Source organism: Neoarius graeffei, chromosome 17 (genome assembly GCF_027579695.1).
Source record: "Neoarius graeffei isolate fNeoGra1 chromosome 17, fNeoGra1.pri, whole genome shotgun sequence".
Taxonomy (NCBI): domain Eukaryota; kingdom Metazoa; phylum Chordata; class Actinopteri; order Siluriformes; family Ariidae; genus Neoarius; species Neoarius graeffei.
Window position 1 is genome coordinate 65,491,857 of NC_083585.1, and position 16,331 is coordinate 65,508,187.

General features: G+C 40.6%; 1 pseudogene; it reads right to left on the reverse strand.

Annotated features, from left to right (window-relative positions):
* Positions 1-10,766: 10,766 nt before the first annotated feature.
* LOC132864444 (E3 ubiquitin/ISG15 ligase TRIM25-like) overlaps positions 10,767-16,331 on the reverse strand; it is a 347,007-nt pseudogene continuing 341,442 nt past the window's right edge.

The following is a 16,331-nucleotide window of genomic DNA, read 5'->3' on the forward strand; positions in this document are numbered from 1 at the left end:
AGAACAGAGATACTCTGATCATCCAGAGAGATTTGACGACTGGCCTCAGGTGTTGTGTAAGGAGAGTGTGTGCAGGGGCGCAGATAGGATTTTTGAACTGGGGGGGACTGAGCTGTCAGCAAGTGATTCCATTTTGTGTATATATATATATGTGTGTGTGTGTGTGTGTGTGTATATATATATATATATATATATATATATATATACACACACACACACTACCGTTCAAAAGTTTGGGGTCACTTTGAAATGTCCTTATTTTTGAAAGAAAAGCACTGTTCTTTTCAATGAAGATCACTTTAAACTAATCAGAAATCCACTCTATACATTGCTAATGTGGTAAATGACTATTCTAGCTGCAAATGTCTGGTTTTTGGTGCAATATCTCCATAGGTGTATAGAGGCCCATTTCCAGCAACTATCACTCCAGTGTTCTAATGGTACAATGTGTTTGCTCATTGCCTCAGAAGGCTAATGGATGATTAGAAAACCTTTGTACAATCATGTTAGCACAGCTGAAAACAGTTGAGCTCTTTAGAGAAGCTATAAAACTGACCTTCCTTTGAGCAGATTGAGTTTCTGGAGCTTCACATTTGTGGGGTCGATTAAATGCTCAAAATGGCCAGAAAAATGTCTTGACTATATTTTCTATTCATTTTACAACTTATGGTGGTAAATAAAAGTGTGACTTTTCATGGAAAACACAATTGTCTGGGTGACCCCAAACTTTTGAACAGTAGTGTATACATGTTATTTCACCTCCCTCACTGCCATCACCAGGAACTACCTGCAGGCCAGGACAATGATAACATTTTAACATAGTCTATGGAAATCCAAAGTTTACACATTATCATCATGCACAGAAATAGCAAAACTGCAAAACTAGTTTTAAAACTGCTAAGTTCCAACTGTTAAACATAGCGAGAGGCTGGGCTACGTGTGTGTGTGTGTAAAGTGTAAACCAGTGCATCCTGACTTTCTAACTATGCCTGTGTGTTGCGTGAGCAGCAGTCAGTCAACAACTCTTCGCAAAGTTTCCTTATGAAACAATATGCTCACTGAAATTATGGCAGGGAACGCCAGATTAAACATTAAAACTGCCTTCTGAGCACTGTATCTACCACCGAAAGAAGGAGGCTACCAGAAAGGCATCTCTACTCTGTACGATTTTACTTTCACTACGACATTACTTTGAACAGACTATCAAAAAATTGCAAGGTGATATGATAAAGTAAGGCACAGTTTACTTACAGTCGTTTTTTGAAAAAACGATGCAATTGTTTTCTGCCTTTTGGCACCCTTCATCATGCCGTGTTGGGGTCCTGAAATAGGAGGAGCTGTCCCCGATATGCCTGTCAAACTTGTTGTGGGTAACCATAGCAACCAAGCTCGAGCTCACAACCTGTGCAGTCTGCGCAGTTGCAACTATGTATGTACTGCTGTGCACCTCAATAAACCGAATGGTAATTAGTCTTTTGATTTTTCCGTGAGGTTTGCCTTATGCAAAGAAAGACAGCATAGATGTTTTTTCCTCCCTATAAGTGGGGGGGACCGAACGAGGTGAATTTAAATCTGGGTGGGACGAATTCCCCCCGTCCCCCCCTCTATCTGCGCCCGTGACTGGGAGACCAAATGGTCTCCCAGTGGCCAGATTTGGTCTCCTAGTCAATGCCAAACCAGCTTCACTGGGAGACCAAATTTTAAACCAAGTTATGTTAGATTGATGCTGAAAGGTAAAACTGAAATGGGATTATGGGAGATGCTTGAATTGCTGGTCCAAATTCATAAGACTGTTTTCTTTGGATTGGAATGTTTAAGAAATATTGAAGTTGGGTTGTCAAGACTGTTCCAGTTTCCAAATTATAGACTAAATATACAGTTATTTGATACTATGTTTCACATTGAGCAATAAAATTGAAGATTTTCTTATTTCTTATTTTTCACTGTTTCTTAAAATACATAATATTATGAAAGTTGATAAAACAATAACTTAAACTCAGTGTAATTTTAGTATTTTACCGTACTTATAATGAAGTTATGGTAACTTGGCACTGCATTAACTATGTTGATATTATGCTGGCTGAAACGAGGATTCGTAATGCGGCAATTTGCATCACAGAATGTGCCGCAGCGGTGCAGCCGCATGGACTCTGGGGCCTGTGATTGTATTGCCCAGACCAGGTGGTCTCCTAGTGGAAAATCCTTAAAAAATGCTCTGCGGTCAGTAGTCCGCAAAAGAGAAATTCAAAGGGTAAGAAAACACTTTATGGCTTCCCTAAGTTTTCATTAAATGTGATGTTATTTTGAGTTCCTGACCAGACGTCCCCGATTTCCAGGGACAGACCCCGATTTTAATGACCTGTCCCCAAAAATGTCCCCGATTTTGGCAGCGAACCCCCGGTTCCAATCGAGTGACAGAGGTCTTTGAAAGTAGCCTATAGGAGAAGACGTGCGTGGGTTGCTTTGACAGTAATCCTATTTCAGAACGACACTGGCTTTCAAGTGCCCCTATAGGTGGATCACGCCATGTGATCATTACATCAGATAATGTTTAAGAACATTTGACAGAACCGCGCGCTTCTAGAGATCCTCGTCTTGTTCGGCTCCTCGTCATCCTGGTATAAGTTACAGGTTGTCTTCATAGACCGGTAGGTGACTCAGTGGCTTTTCTCGTGAGTGTCTATTTTGCATTTGCAATCTCTCTTTTTTTTTCCATATGACAGAAAGCATGGCATAGCCGACATCGATTAAATGAAACCAATCCATTCAGGTCGTTCACAAGAAGAGCTACATCTTGGAAGGACTGCGTTGTTTGGTCTCGGCGTTTTTCCTGAGCACTCATTAAGTTCAATCAAGTCTTGTCTGTTGTAGACAACATAATATAGACCCTCCAGGATTTCGCGATTTGCAAATTCAACCAATCCCCACGAATTCAGGGCAGTGTTGCAATTATATCCAATCACCGCAACTTTCCCGCAAATTTGACCAATCATTGGCGTCGTCTTGAGGTGACGTCGACAAACTACCTTCTGCCTTACTTCCGTGTATACGTTCAAGAGAAGCAGCATGTGCGAGTCAGTGTTTATGTAGGCTTAAATTCTGTTACTGAAAGTGTGTTATGTTTACAGTGAAGGACTGTGTGCACTTTACATTATTTTTTTTACTTAATACAAGAAATTAATGGGTGCCAACATTTTTGCCAAAATGATATTTTATTTTCCATTGTTTAGGCAGCTTCAGCATCATACTGTGAGATTCTGTTCAAATTGTTTTTTTTCTTCTATGAAGCCTGAGCCATTTATTTTATTAGTTTATAATTATTGTTTAATTTAGTCTTCAGGAGAGACTGCCTGCACACAGTACTAGTATTAACAGTTTTTTTCTTACATGAAAGCTGAGGCATTTATATTATATTTTAAGGTAACTTCATGTTGTGCTGTGAGGTTCTATGCACTAACTTTTGAACCAACAGGTGCATTTGGATAAGTAAAGCCTATTTTTCTGCATTTTTGTAGTCCTGGTAATCTTTTACATTGGTAAAGTTGTTTATAGGACCATTTCTCAGTGTCTTTGTTTTTTTAATCAATAGTTTTTCAGTAATAACTTAATATTTAACATCACTCAGTTTTAATCACAAAAAGAGAAAATCGCAACAATTTCTCGCAACTTTCACTTCCTCCCGCAATGTAATCGCAACAAAAACCTAAAAACACCGCAACTTTCATCGCAATTTTTTGGAAAACCCCCGCAACATCAGACATTTTAGCCCACAACAATCACAAAAAAAGGCCCGTGGAATCCTGGGGGGACTGATAATGGCTATTATAAGTGCATTTAGCCTATGATTTTGCAGCCATTGCAATAGTAGGCTACTGGTCAAAATAAGTTTTAAAAGCCACCCATTTTCAAATAGACGTTAGTGTAGGGGCGGCCATTCATTCCGGTTTTCCAGCCCTCTGTCTGGATCATGAAATAGGCTAATCCTCATTTTAGGCGTTTGTCTGGATTTCTGACAGTTTCTTCATGCAATCACAAACAATATTTATATACAGTGGTATTGAAAACAATGCGTTCTCTGCAGTCAGTGATCTGCATTTCGGGCACAACAGTGAACATCAGCCGGTGCAGATGCACACTGAACTGTTGCGACACTTCGGATGCATAATGCTCTGAGTCTGTTTTCTAGTGGGGAATGCTGAAACGTGAAAGGATAGACTGCAAAGTTATCTTATCTTACATATATAGTATCACTCTGGGTCTGAACCCACTATCCTTATAAAGGAACTACAGATGTTTCTATCCCTTCATCAGACTTTGTCAGTTATACCTGATACCATGTTTATTTATTTATTTTACAGATTTTAAAGACTATATTTTATGGAAATATTCTTAAGAAATTACTTGAAAATTAAAAAAAAAAACAGTTAGAGCTATCTGGTAGCCTAATAATTTTGTAAGTTATTTCTTTACATGTTTTTGGTTTTTGTTTGTTTAAAATAGCTCTAAAATTGTGTGCATCCTTCAGTGTGTGCTCTTGTCACCTTCACATCTTCATACAAATGCTGCTGATAAATCAAATAGGCTAACCTTTAATTTCATTGGTTGGAGGGGATGTCATGGGGTGCATTTTTGGTAAAATGCCATTGGTTTGGGATTTAATTTTTTAAAGCAGTTTTGATGCTGCAGCTGACTTATTTTAAGAGTCATCTCAAAGGCCTACAAAAGATTTTGCTTTGCCCAGTTGTGTCTGATATAGGGCTATTCAATAAACTACTAATATACTGAGAGGAAAAAAATATACAGGCCTATGCTTCTTATGCTATTTATGGACAGACTACAAAACCAGGAATGCTAAGAGCAAAAAAATGAGGTTCTAGTTTTATTTTCTCCGCCAAATGCCAAAATGTCCCCAATTTTTCTCCCAGAAATCTGGTCACCTCAGCATAAACGTAATAATTGCTGATGCAGCTAAGCAGCTCGATGTTTGTTGGGTGTCTTGCTTTGATTCAGTGTTCTCAGAAAAGCCTCAGTAATGACTGACTAAAACAACTCGATAAATATTGTTCACTTGTGTGTAACTAATTGATACGGTAATGCTTGTTTATCATGATCCTCATCGTTATTCGTGTCATTGTCCGAAATGCTCGAGGAAATCAGTGAAGAAATGTCGCTGGCGCTGTGGTCCATTTTATCGAATACGGCCGTGGATTGTAAGTGACGTCAAACACGTGATAACTGTTTCACATGTTTCTTAAATTTTAGGGATTCCAAACCCAGTTTTGTGTGTGTAACTAATTTCTAATCATTTTGGTGCTATTTCTGTAATCTAGTTGTACTCTGTGATAATTACAGTTAGCATATTTTTGTTTATGACTTTCCTCATTGTTGATAGAATTTTGTCAATTTATTATTGTCTGTTATATTTTATTGTTTCCTGCTGTCATCTAGAGGACCACATTGGAAATAAGTGTATTTTATACTTTGTGTTGTCCTCGGTGCTATTTATACTGTATCCTTTACATGTATGAATTTTACCAGATAAATCCATCCCATACCAGCAGCTCGGGGGTTTCTGGCAATATTTCTGCCTTTTCTCGTACAAGTGCATCCTGCTGTAATGTTCAGATGAATCCTGTATAGTAAAGCAGTGCTAGTTTACCCTCTTTCTGCGTTGCTGCGGGAGTTGGACTGTCTACCACGGTAATTACGGTCGGCTAGCCTGGGGACGTCTTGATGAAGTTTTTCATGAATGAGTTGAGAGCATGCTAAGCGTGCTAACGAGTAGTATAACGCAGTTTCAGCCTCGTTTTACAGGTAAAGAATTCAGGTTTGTCCAAAAGTCAGGGTTGCAGCTCATTAATACACTGTTTCAGATATAGAGTGAAAAAATCGACATTCTCACCTTAGCAGACCTTTCGCTTTGCTCCTTCAGTACTGAAGAGCTACACTCAGCCTTGCACACAAATGACATCACGCATCGCCCTTCCAACAGGCAACATGGCGGCCTCCTGGTGGCATTAGAGCAGCGATACAAAAACGCTCACAACTTTCTTATAAATGGTCAAACATGCCTGAAACTTTTCTTACAGGCTCTCAATATTACAAGCTACCAACCCATGCATGTATTTACTTTACATTTTCTATTCCTTTCAGTGAGCAATGAATGCATCTCTCCTCTCTCACTCTCTCTCTCTTAGGAACAGGATTCTGAAGTGATTAATTGATCTGACCATCCATCCATCCATTATCTGTAGCTGCTTATCCTGTGCAGGGTCATGGGTAAGCTGGATCCTATCCCAGCTGACTATGGGCGAGAGGCAGGGTCACCAGATCATCGCAGGGTCACCAGATCATCACAGAGTCACCAGATCATCACAGGGCGACACACAGACGCTACGTTCACACTGCAAGGCTTAATGCTCAATTCCGATTTTTTTGTGAGGTCGTTCACATTAACAAATATATGCGACTTGTATGTGATCCTCAGTATGAATGAAAAGCGACCTAAAAGTGTTCCGCATGCGCATTGCAGGATACGACGACGTCACACGCAATGAGCATGGCCAGTGTTTACGGAAGTAAAACCGCCCGGTTGCGGTATGACCCATCCAATCTAGCTTGAATAGCTGCATCCCCCCAAATGGAAATCAGCTCCCTAACCTCTGCGTCCTTCCATTGAGAAGATTCAGAACCTTCACAGCCCGAAGTGTCCCTCGCATTGATGTCATGCGCAGGGGCGCAGATACGTTTTTTGAACTGGGGGGGACAAAAAACTGGGGGGGGGACAAAGCTGCCAGCAAACCAACCCCAACCCCGATATGCCTGTCAAACTTGTTGTGGGTTACCATAGCAACCAAGCTCGAGCTCGCAACCTGTGCAGTCTGCGCAGCTCAACCAACCGAATATCAGTCTTTGTTTTGTTTTATGTGAATTGTTGCAACTATCTGCTGTGCACCTCAATAAACCGAATGGTAATTAGTCTTTTGATTTTTCCGTGAGGTTTGCCTTATGCAAAGAAAGACAGCATAGACGTTTTTTCCTCCCTATAAGTGGGGGGGACCGAGCGAGGTGAATTTAAATCTGGGTGGGACTCGTCCCACCCTCTATCTGCGCCCGTGATTATGCGCCATGTTGTTGTAACTTTTTTTGAGAGACTCGCTGCCTACTTCAGCGCAGAATAGTGACGTTTGTGGCTTGTTGATGACGTGTAAGTCGGATGAATGCGACCTGGCGGTTCAGACTGAAGTCGCATATGAAAAGAGCGGATAGGAATCGGAATTAGGACCACATATCCAAACGGCCTAGGTCGGATTTGAAAAAATCGGATCTGTGTTGTTCATATTGTCAATAAAAGATCGGATACAGGTCACATATGGGCGAAAAGATCGGATTTGAGTCACTTCAGCCTGCAGTGTGAACGTAGCCAGAGACACACAACCGTTCACACTCACATTCACACCTCCAGTCAATTTAGAGCCACCAGTTAACCTAACCTGCATGTCTTTGGACTGTGGGATTGATCTGACCAAACACTGCTATTCCTTTACACTTTTCCCCCCATGTGTACTTTTCTTTTGTCATTTATTTTATTTGTTGTGTCACATACAGTGGTGCTTGAAAGTTTGTGAACCCTTTAGAATTTTCTATATTTCTGCATAAATATGACCTAAAACATCATTAGATTTTCACACAAGCCCTAAAAGTAGATAAAGAGAACCTAGTTGAAAAAAAGAGACAAAAATATTATACTTGGTCATTTATTTATTGAGGAAAATGATCCAATATTACATATCTGTGAGTGGCAAAAGTATGTGAACCTCTAGGATTAGCAGTTAATTTGAAGGTGAAATTAGAGTCAGGTGTTTTCAATCAATGGGATGACAATCAGGTGTGAGTGGGCACCCTGTTTTATTTAAAGAACAGGGATCTATCAAAGCCTGATCTTCACAACACATGTTTGTGGAAGTGTATCATGGCATGAACAAAGGAGATTTCTGGGGACCTCAGAAAAAGTGTTGTTGATGCTCATCAGGCTAGAAAAGGTTATAAAACCGTCTCTAAAGAGTTTGGACTCCACCAATCCACAGTTAGACAGATTGTGTACAAATGGAGGAAATTCAAGACCATTGTTACCCTCCCCAGGAGTGGTCGACCAACAAAGATCAGTCCAAGAGCAAGGCGTGTAATAGTCGGCGAGGTCACAAAGGACCCCAGGGTACCTTCTAAGCAACTGAAGGCCTATCTCACATTGGCTAATGTTAATGTTCATGAGTCCACCATCAGGAGAACACTGAACAACAATGGTGTGCATGGCAGGGTTGCAAAGAGAAAGCCACTGCTCTCCAAAAAGAACATTGCTGCTCGTCTGCAGTTTGCTAAAGATCATGTGGACAAGCCAGAAGCCTATTGGAAAAAATGTTTTGTGGACGGATGAGACCAAAATAGAACTTTTTGGTTTAAATGAGAAGCATTCTGTTTGGAGAAAGGAAAACACTGCATTCCAGCATAAGAACCTTATCCCATCTGTGAAACATGGTGGTGGTAGTATCATGGTTTGGGCCTGTTTTGCTACATCTGGGCCAGGACAACTTGCCATCATTAATGGAACAATGAATTTTGAATTATACCAGCAAATTCCAAAGGAAAATGTCAGGACATCTGTCCATGAACTGAATCTCAAGAGAAGGTGGGTCATGCAGCAAGACAACAACCCTAAGCACACAAGTCATTTTACCAAAGAATGGTTAAAGAAGAATAAAGTGAATGTTTTGGAATGGCCAAGTCAAAGTTCTGACCTTAATCCAATGGAAATGTTGTGGAAGGACCTGAAGTGAGCGGTTCATGTGAGGAAACCCACCAACATCCCAGAGTTGAAGCTGTTCTGTATGGAGGAATGGGCTAAAATTCCTCCAAACTGGTGTGCAGGACTGATCAACAGTTACCAGAAACATTTAGTTGCAGTTATTGCTGCACAAGGGGGTCACACCAGATACTGAAAGCAAAGGTTCACATACTTTTGCCACTCACAGATATGTAATATTGGATCATTTTCCACAATAAATAACTGACCAAGTATAATATTTTTGTCTCATTTGTTTAACTGGGTTCTCTTTATCTACTTTTAGGACTTGTGTGAAAATCTGATGATGTTTTAGGTCATATTTATGCAGAAATGTAGAAAATTCTAAAGGGTTCACAAACTTTCAAGCACCACTGTATGACTGGACAATTAAAAAATATCTTTTATATTGAATTTGTTGTAATATTTGCACATAGTTTACTTACATTATGTTTAAATTTCTGATCCCATTCTTAAACCACAATAATCTAATAAACTACAAAATGGTCAAGCAGTAAAAAATAAAAAGATCAGAAAAATGCCCAAGGATAAAATGAAACAGCAGAAGGGGAAGAGGGAGAGAGAGAGTGTGAAAGAACTACATTCTAAAAATAAAATCTATAAATACCTGAACAGTTACAGAAGACTTATAAGAAGAATTAATGTTCTCGTCATCCAAACAAATTTCAGAATGAAATCACTTCATCCTTTTCCACCTTGTTGTTTAATTCACCTCTTCAGGTTTCGACTAGGCGTGGGCCGATCTTAAGTCTCATCATCGTATCATGATTTACACCTAATTATGGCATTCCTTTAGAACAGGACTGGATCCCAGGCGTCCTTCTCCTGATCATCAGCTCTTTTCCAGCTGTTCCATCTGAAACTGTAGTTTTATTTTGCTTTTTGTTGTTTTGTACTGTATATTTATGTCTGAACAGAGAATCCTGACGATACTGGATTGGTGGTGTTTGTGGTTTTTCCCCGTACGCTAGCGCACGTGTGGAGCTGCACATTAGTGAAGGCCTCACAGGAAACCAGTGTGTGGTGTGTGAGGCCTGAAGTGTGTGCAGTTCCCAGTGTGTAGTGATGGAGAGAGACACGAGCGCTCCCTCTGGGATTTAAACTGATCTCTGTTTAATAAAGTTTTGTTTCGACACAGTGTTTGGATCTTGAGTTTATGAAGCATCTTTTATAAACCTGAGTTTGATTAAAAGTCGTCATTTGGCCTTTAAATGGAAATAGAAAAGTAGAAACACAAAGGGAGTTTTTATGCCCTGGTAATTAAAATTAACACTATTTTATTGTTTTAATTGATTACATCATCTATTAGTTTTAAAGTACAATAAACTAGTACAAATGAGTTTAGAACATGGGGAGAGAGACACATCACTGACATTAAATCAGGCATCTGAGAGGAAAAACAGCCCCAAATCAGATAAATATTGTATGTGGAAATTGAAATTAAAACTGAAAACAATGATTTGTAAATAATCTTTATATGGATAGATTCCAAAACCTGCAAAATAACTCTGTATTTATTCCATATTTTAAATATTATTTTATGAAGGGGTCTGAATACAGTGAGTGTAATTATTATTTTTTGAACAGAAAATGGTTCAAGACACAAAATTGTTAAAAGTGTTCTTACACACAGTAGGGTGTTTCCACCAGCAGCAGGACAGAAAGACGCAGTAGTTTGAGGAAGTTTTATTTCTGAAAAACAGATTTTGCCAAAGAAAAAACAGAATTTGAGACATTCTAAACTTTCATATCAGTGTAATAAATCTCATAATAGTGCAGACATTTAAAATAGTCTGAATTTTTTTCTAGAAACATCTTATATTCTGCATTAAGACATTTATGTAACTTATTTTCTTATTAATCTATAAAACAGATGCACTCTGAAAATAATAATTCATTAGTGCCACAGTTTCTGCACACAAAAGTGTCTTTGTATTTCAGGGAGAAATTCAATCTGACACCTCAGTTATAATTTTACTCAACATTTCAACTTTTACCAACATTTCATTTTTTCATCGGATCACAAAACCTCACAGATGAGTCAGAACCAATCCCGACCCCAGCGTATAGAGGCTGAGTGAATGTGGTGTGGACTCTGTGGAGGAGCCTCATCGGGTCAGAGACGCTGTAGAAGGACAGAGTTCCTGCACTGTGATCCACATACACTCCTATTCTGGAGGGTGATCGACCTCGGAGATCAGTCTGAATGTTGTTGTGTCAGAAATAGACAGAGGAAGAAAAACACTCCAGACTCCAGGACTGACTGTTGAATCCAAACGCACACTCATTACCCCGTCCTTTCCTGCTGATCTCTTTATATGAGACTGATATTTTCACATCACCCCTCCACTCCACCTCCCAGTAACAGCGTCCACACACACTCTCCTTACACAACACCTGAGGCCTGGAGTCAAATCTCTCTGGATGATCAGAGTATCTCTGTTTTGTCTCACTGTGTGTCACCGCTTTGTTCTTCTCAGACAGAATGAGTTCAGGATTTACTGTGTTTGGATCCAGAGTCAGATAACAGAAATCTAAAACAATAAAATATCCACAGGTTAGATGTTAATCACAGGATTTATAAGAAGTGTGTGTGAGACACCTGTCTGTCGTGAGGCTCTGAAGCGTATGGAGTAGAAGGGGGCGTGGTAGACGAAACCACGTGACCGATGACGAAAGAGGCCTCGGCTCGATATAAAATCTGGAGGGCTCCGAACCCATTCCCCTCTGTTTTAACAGTATTTATTGGTCACATTTTAGACACAAAAGATTCAATTAGCAAAATTGTGACCAATAAATACTGTTAAAACATGTGAGAATGAAGCTTTTTCTTTTTAAGCCCACACACTGTTCAGCAAATGGGGTAACTTTTAATGTGGTAAACAAATGCAACTTTAATCAGAATTATGAATGATGTGTGCATTGGAAAATAAAATAATTCACGCCTATGCAAGATGAGTTTTGTTAACTGCTTGTGGAGTGTGGGTTCAGTCCAGTCGTCATCTCACTGAAGCATTTGGCCAGATGGTGCATCAGGCATCCATACTGTCAGACGCTGTGTTTCTTATTACATTTGTTTACCACGTTAAAAGTTACCCCATTTGCTAAACACTGTGTCGTCTTAAAAAGAAAAAGCATCAAAATTGAATCGTTTGTGTCTAAAATGACAGTGAATTATGTGATGAATAAATACTGTTAAGACATGACTGTGAGAATGAAGTGAAAATGGCAAATAACATGAGAAAATAATCCTGTTTCAACAGCTGTCCTAAATATAAAGGAAGTATTGTACAGCCTTTTGTGTTATTATTATTATTATTATTATTATTATTATCATCTGTCATGGCGGCACGGTGGTGTAGTGGTTAGCGCTGTCGCCTCACAGCAAGAAGGTCCGGGTTCGAGCCCCGTGGCCGGCGAGGGCCTTTCTGTGCGGAGTTTACATGTTCTTCCTGTGTCCGCGTGGGTTTCCTCCGGGTGCTCCGATTTCCCCCACAGTCCAAAGACATGCAGGTTAGGTTAACTGGTGACTCTAAATTGACCGTAGGTGTGAATGTGAGTGTGAATGGTTGTCTGTGTCTGTGTCAGCCCTGTGATGACCTGGCGACTTGTCCAGGGTGTACCCCGCCTTTCACCCGTAGTCAGCTGGGATAGGCTCCAGCTTGCCTGCGACCCTGTAGAACAGGATAAAGTGGCTAGAGATAACAAGATGAGATGAGATGACGGTTTAACACACAAACCAAATCCACTCGATGTGAGTGGTAAGATGGCGTCCAGATGGCTTCACTCGTCTCTACAGAGGGGAATGGATTTGGAGCCCTCCAGGTTTTATATAGAGCTCAGAGGTTGTGATTCATGTAGTGGTTAGCACTGTCACCTCACAGCAAGAAGGTCCTGGGTTCGAGCCCTGGGGCCGGCGAGGGCCTTTCTGTGCGGAGTTTGCATGTTCTCCCCGTGTCCGCGTGGGTTTCCTCCGGGTGCTCCGGTTTCCCCCACAGTCCAAAGACATGCAGGTTAGGTTAACTGGTGACTCTAAATTGACCGTAGGTGTGAATGGTTGTCTGTGTCTATGTGTCAGCCCTGTGATGACCTGGCGACTTGTCCAGGGTGTACCCCGGCTTTCACCCGTAGTCAGCTGGGATAGGCTCCAGCTTGCCTGTGACCCTGTAGAACAGGATAAAGCGGCTAGAGATAATGAGATGAGATGAGATGAGATGAGATGAGATGAGATGAGATGAGATGAGATGAGATGAGGTTGTGATTCACAAAAAGATTCATGACTCGGAGTCTCATTCAACAGAGTTCACTAGCGACACCTACTGTTCAGAGAAATGTACAGCATGTTTTAATTCCTACATCACAACAGTGTTCTGACACTTTACATTATTATTCACACAGTTTTCCATTTTAAAATAACTTATAAACATTAGTTTTTTATATGCCTTTGTTATTCAGTACTCTTTGTTATTCAGTACTCTCTCTCTCTCACACACACACACACACACACACACAGAGTCTCTGTATGAATTTATGCTCAGTATAATTGTGTCTGCACAGGAAAAGGTTTAGATAAACATGAAGAGGATAACGTATGTGTGTGTGTGTGTGTGTTGGACTCTGAGTCCTTCTGTAGCCATAGTAACATTTCAGAGAACCTTTATTGATTTTTATTGAGGAACAGGATTTCTCCTCACTGTGTTTGGATCGAGGCGGTTCCTTTAATGACCTTCTGAATAAGTGTTGTACTTTTGTTTATCATGTCTGGAATTCTGAGATTGATTGTGTCATTGCCATAATACTCAGCAGTAATGATGTCAGCTTTATAAAATCCCAGCTTAAAATGTAGATACCATGTCTATAAAATCAACCTTCAAGCTTAGATTTGTGACTTCTGAAGACCATTCAAGTTTAAAAGATGGTGCTGATGTGTTAATAAATTGTGGCGAGGAATGTAGATCAGTTTTCCAAGTCCAGTGCATTTGTTGTTAAATATGAAGCCCTTTTTTATTACATAAAAATAAGATTAAGCTCCAACTTGACGCATCAAGGATAATGTACATTTAATCCACACATGTCACGACAGTCGAGGCGAAAGAAAGAAAAAAAATCAAATGTTTATGCATTAATAACCAAGTTAATGAACAAAATCTTGCTTTTGGTGGTCCATCTTCACCCACTGCACCTCATCCCCTTTAGATTCTGCAGTTGCTGCCCCCCATCGTGAAAAACAGGCCCTGGGGTCGCTTCACATTCCTGATGGAACCACTCCAAACAGCTTTCACATTCAGCTATTTTTTTCGTTTCCTCCCTTTTCCCTCAGCATTCTGTACACACAAAATACTTCAATCTTTAGTGTTGTATCGTGGAGTCTTTTTCTGTTTTGACCTTAACTTTGTCAGTATAATTGTGCGTGAATCAAGCTGATATTGTTCCTGCTTAGAATTATTATGAGATTAATTATGATGATTAGAATTATCACCAAACCTAAATGATTTCAATCCTGATGTGAATACTCGTCATATTAATTCTAAGTACTATTCCCCACATGAATTTCATTCTTCTCAAGAACTTCGTAATTATTCCTCACCCAAACGAAGGTTGGAGAAGGATATAGAAACAGGTTCTGTCCATCCATCTGTCCGTCTGGTCACGTTTTCATTTCTGGGCCATATCTTTAAAACTACTGAAGATATCTTCATGAACCTTTGTATACATATCAAGCAACATGTGAACTGGTGCCTTTTGCTATTTTCGATTTTTGGAAAAAAGTATTTTTCAAATTTTTACATAGTAATAGATTTTGAGCAATGTTCGTTTCCGAAGCATATATCCAAAACTATTCATGATACGGATTTGAAACTTGGCATACATGTTAACAAGGTGATGTAGATGTGCCTTTTCATACTAAGACATTTGAGAAATTTTAATTTTTCATGTTTCCATGGAAACAATTTCAGACTTGGTCACTAGGGTAGGTTTGGTTTCCAGAGCAGAACTTGAAAACTATGAGTGGTTTGGTCTTGAAAGTTGGTATATGTGTTGATGAAGTAATGTGTATGTGCCTTTTGATACTAAGAAATGTGAAATTTTAATTTTTAGCTCACCTGGACCAAAGGTCCGGGGGGTTTATGTCATGGGCTGCTGATTGTGTTTTTTTGTTAAATGTACCATCAAAATCGTCTTCAAGAATCACGTACAACAGGAGTACATTACTGGGACTTAGGAACAACAACATTACAAAGGATTTGTCCGGAGTTAACTTCGCCACGGATCGTGAAACTCTTCTCGGTCTAGGAATAATGACCCAAGACAACGGCCCCTCTGAGGCAGCGGGCTCCCCCTCCACCATCAGCCGAAACTGGAAGCAGCAGAAGCGGCAGTGGAGACTGAGCATACGCCGGAGGAGAAGGCGAGGTTGCCGAGCAGGCATCACACACCGATTGAAAAGAAACCCTCACAAAACAGCACTACCATCTATTCTCCTATCAAACGTCCGCTCATTGGAAAATAAAATGGACTATCTCAAGCTGGATTTAACCACACAAAGAAACATGAGAGAATGCAACGCGATCATCCTTACCGAGACGTGGCTTCACAACAACGTTCCGGACAGTGCCATTAAACTGGATGGGTTTACAACATTCCGCGCGGACAGAAACCACGCCAGCACGGGTAAATCTCGAGGAGGTGGTGTGTGCATTTACACAAATAACAACTGGTGTACAAACGCTGCAGTTATTACAAGTCACTGCTCAGAGAACATTGAGTTTTTAACCCTCAACTGCCGTCCATTCTACCTGCCGCGAGAATTCAATACCGTCAACATCACAGCTGTTTACATCCCCCCCAGCGCCAACACAAAAGAGGCGCTCTCCATTCTGTACAAGTCTGTGAGTACACTACAAAACACACACCCGGACTCGGTCTGCATAATCGCTGGCGATTTTAATCAGGCCAATTTGAAATCAGTAATGCCACACTACCACAAGTGTGTGAACTTTGCAACAAGGGGAGAGAACACACTTGACCAGGTATACACCAACATCAGACATGCCTTCAGAGCTGTTCCCCACCCCCAACTGGGTTCATCAGACCATCTCTCTGTTATGCTAATCCCAGCCTACAGACCTCTGTTGACGAGAAGCAAGCCAACTGTGAAACAGATCAGGGCCTGGCCAGAGGGCTCCATAGCAGCTCTACAGGACTGTTTTGAACGCACAGACTGGTCTGTTTTCAGGGAGGCGGCCACCACCAACCAGGACGTCAACCTCACCGAATACACAGACTCTGTAACTGGATACATAACAAAATGCATGGAAGATGTAACCGTCACCAAGGACATTACAGTGAGAGCAAACGAAAAACCCTGGTTCACCAGGGAGGTACGTGAGCTCCTAAGGGCACGCAACGTTGCTTTCAGGTCTGGGGACAAGGAGGCCCTAAAGTCTGCCAGGGCCAACTTGCACCGCGG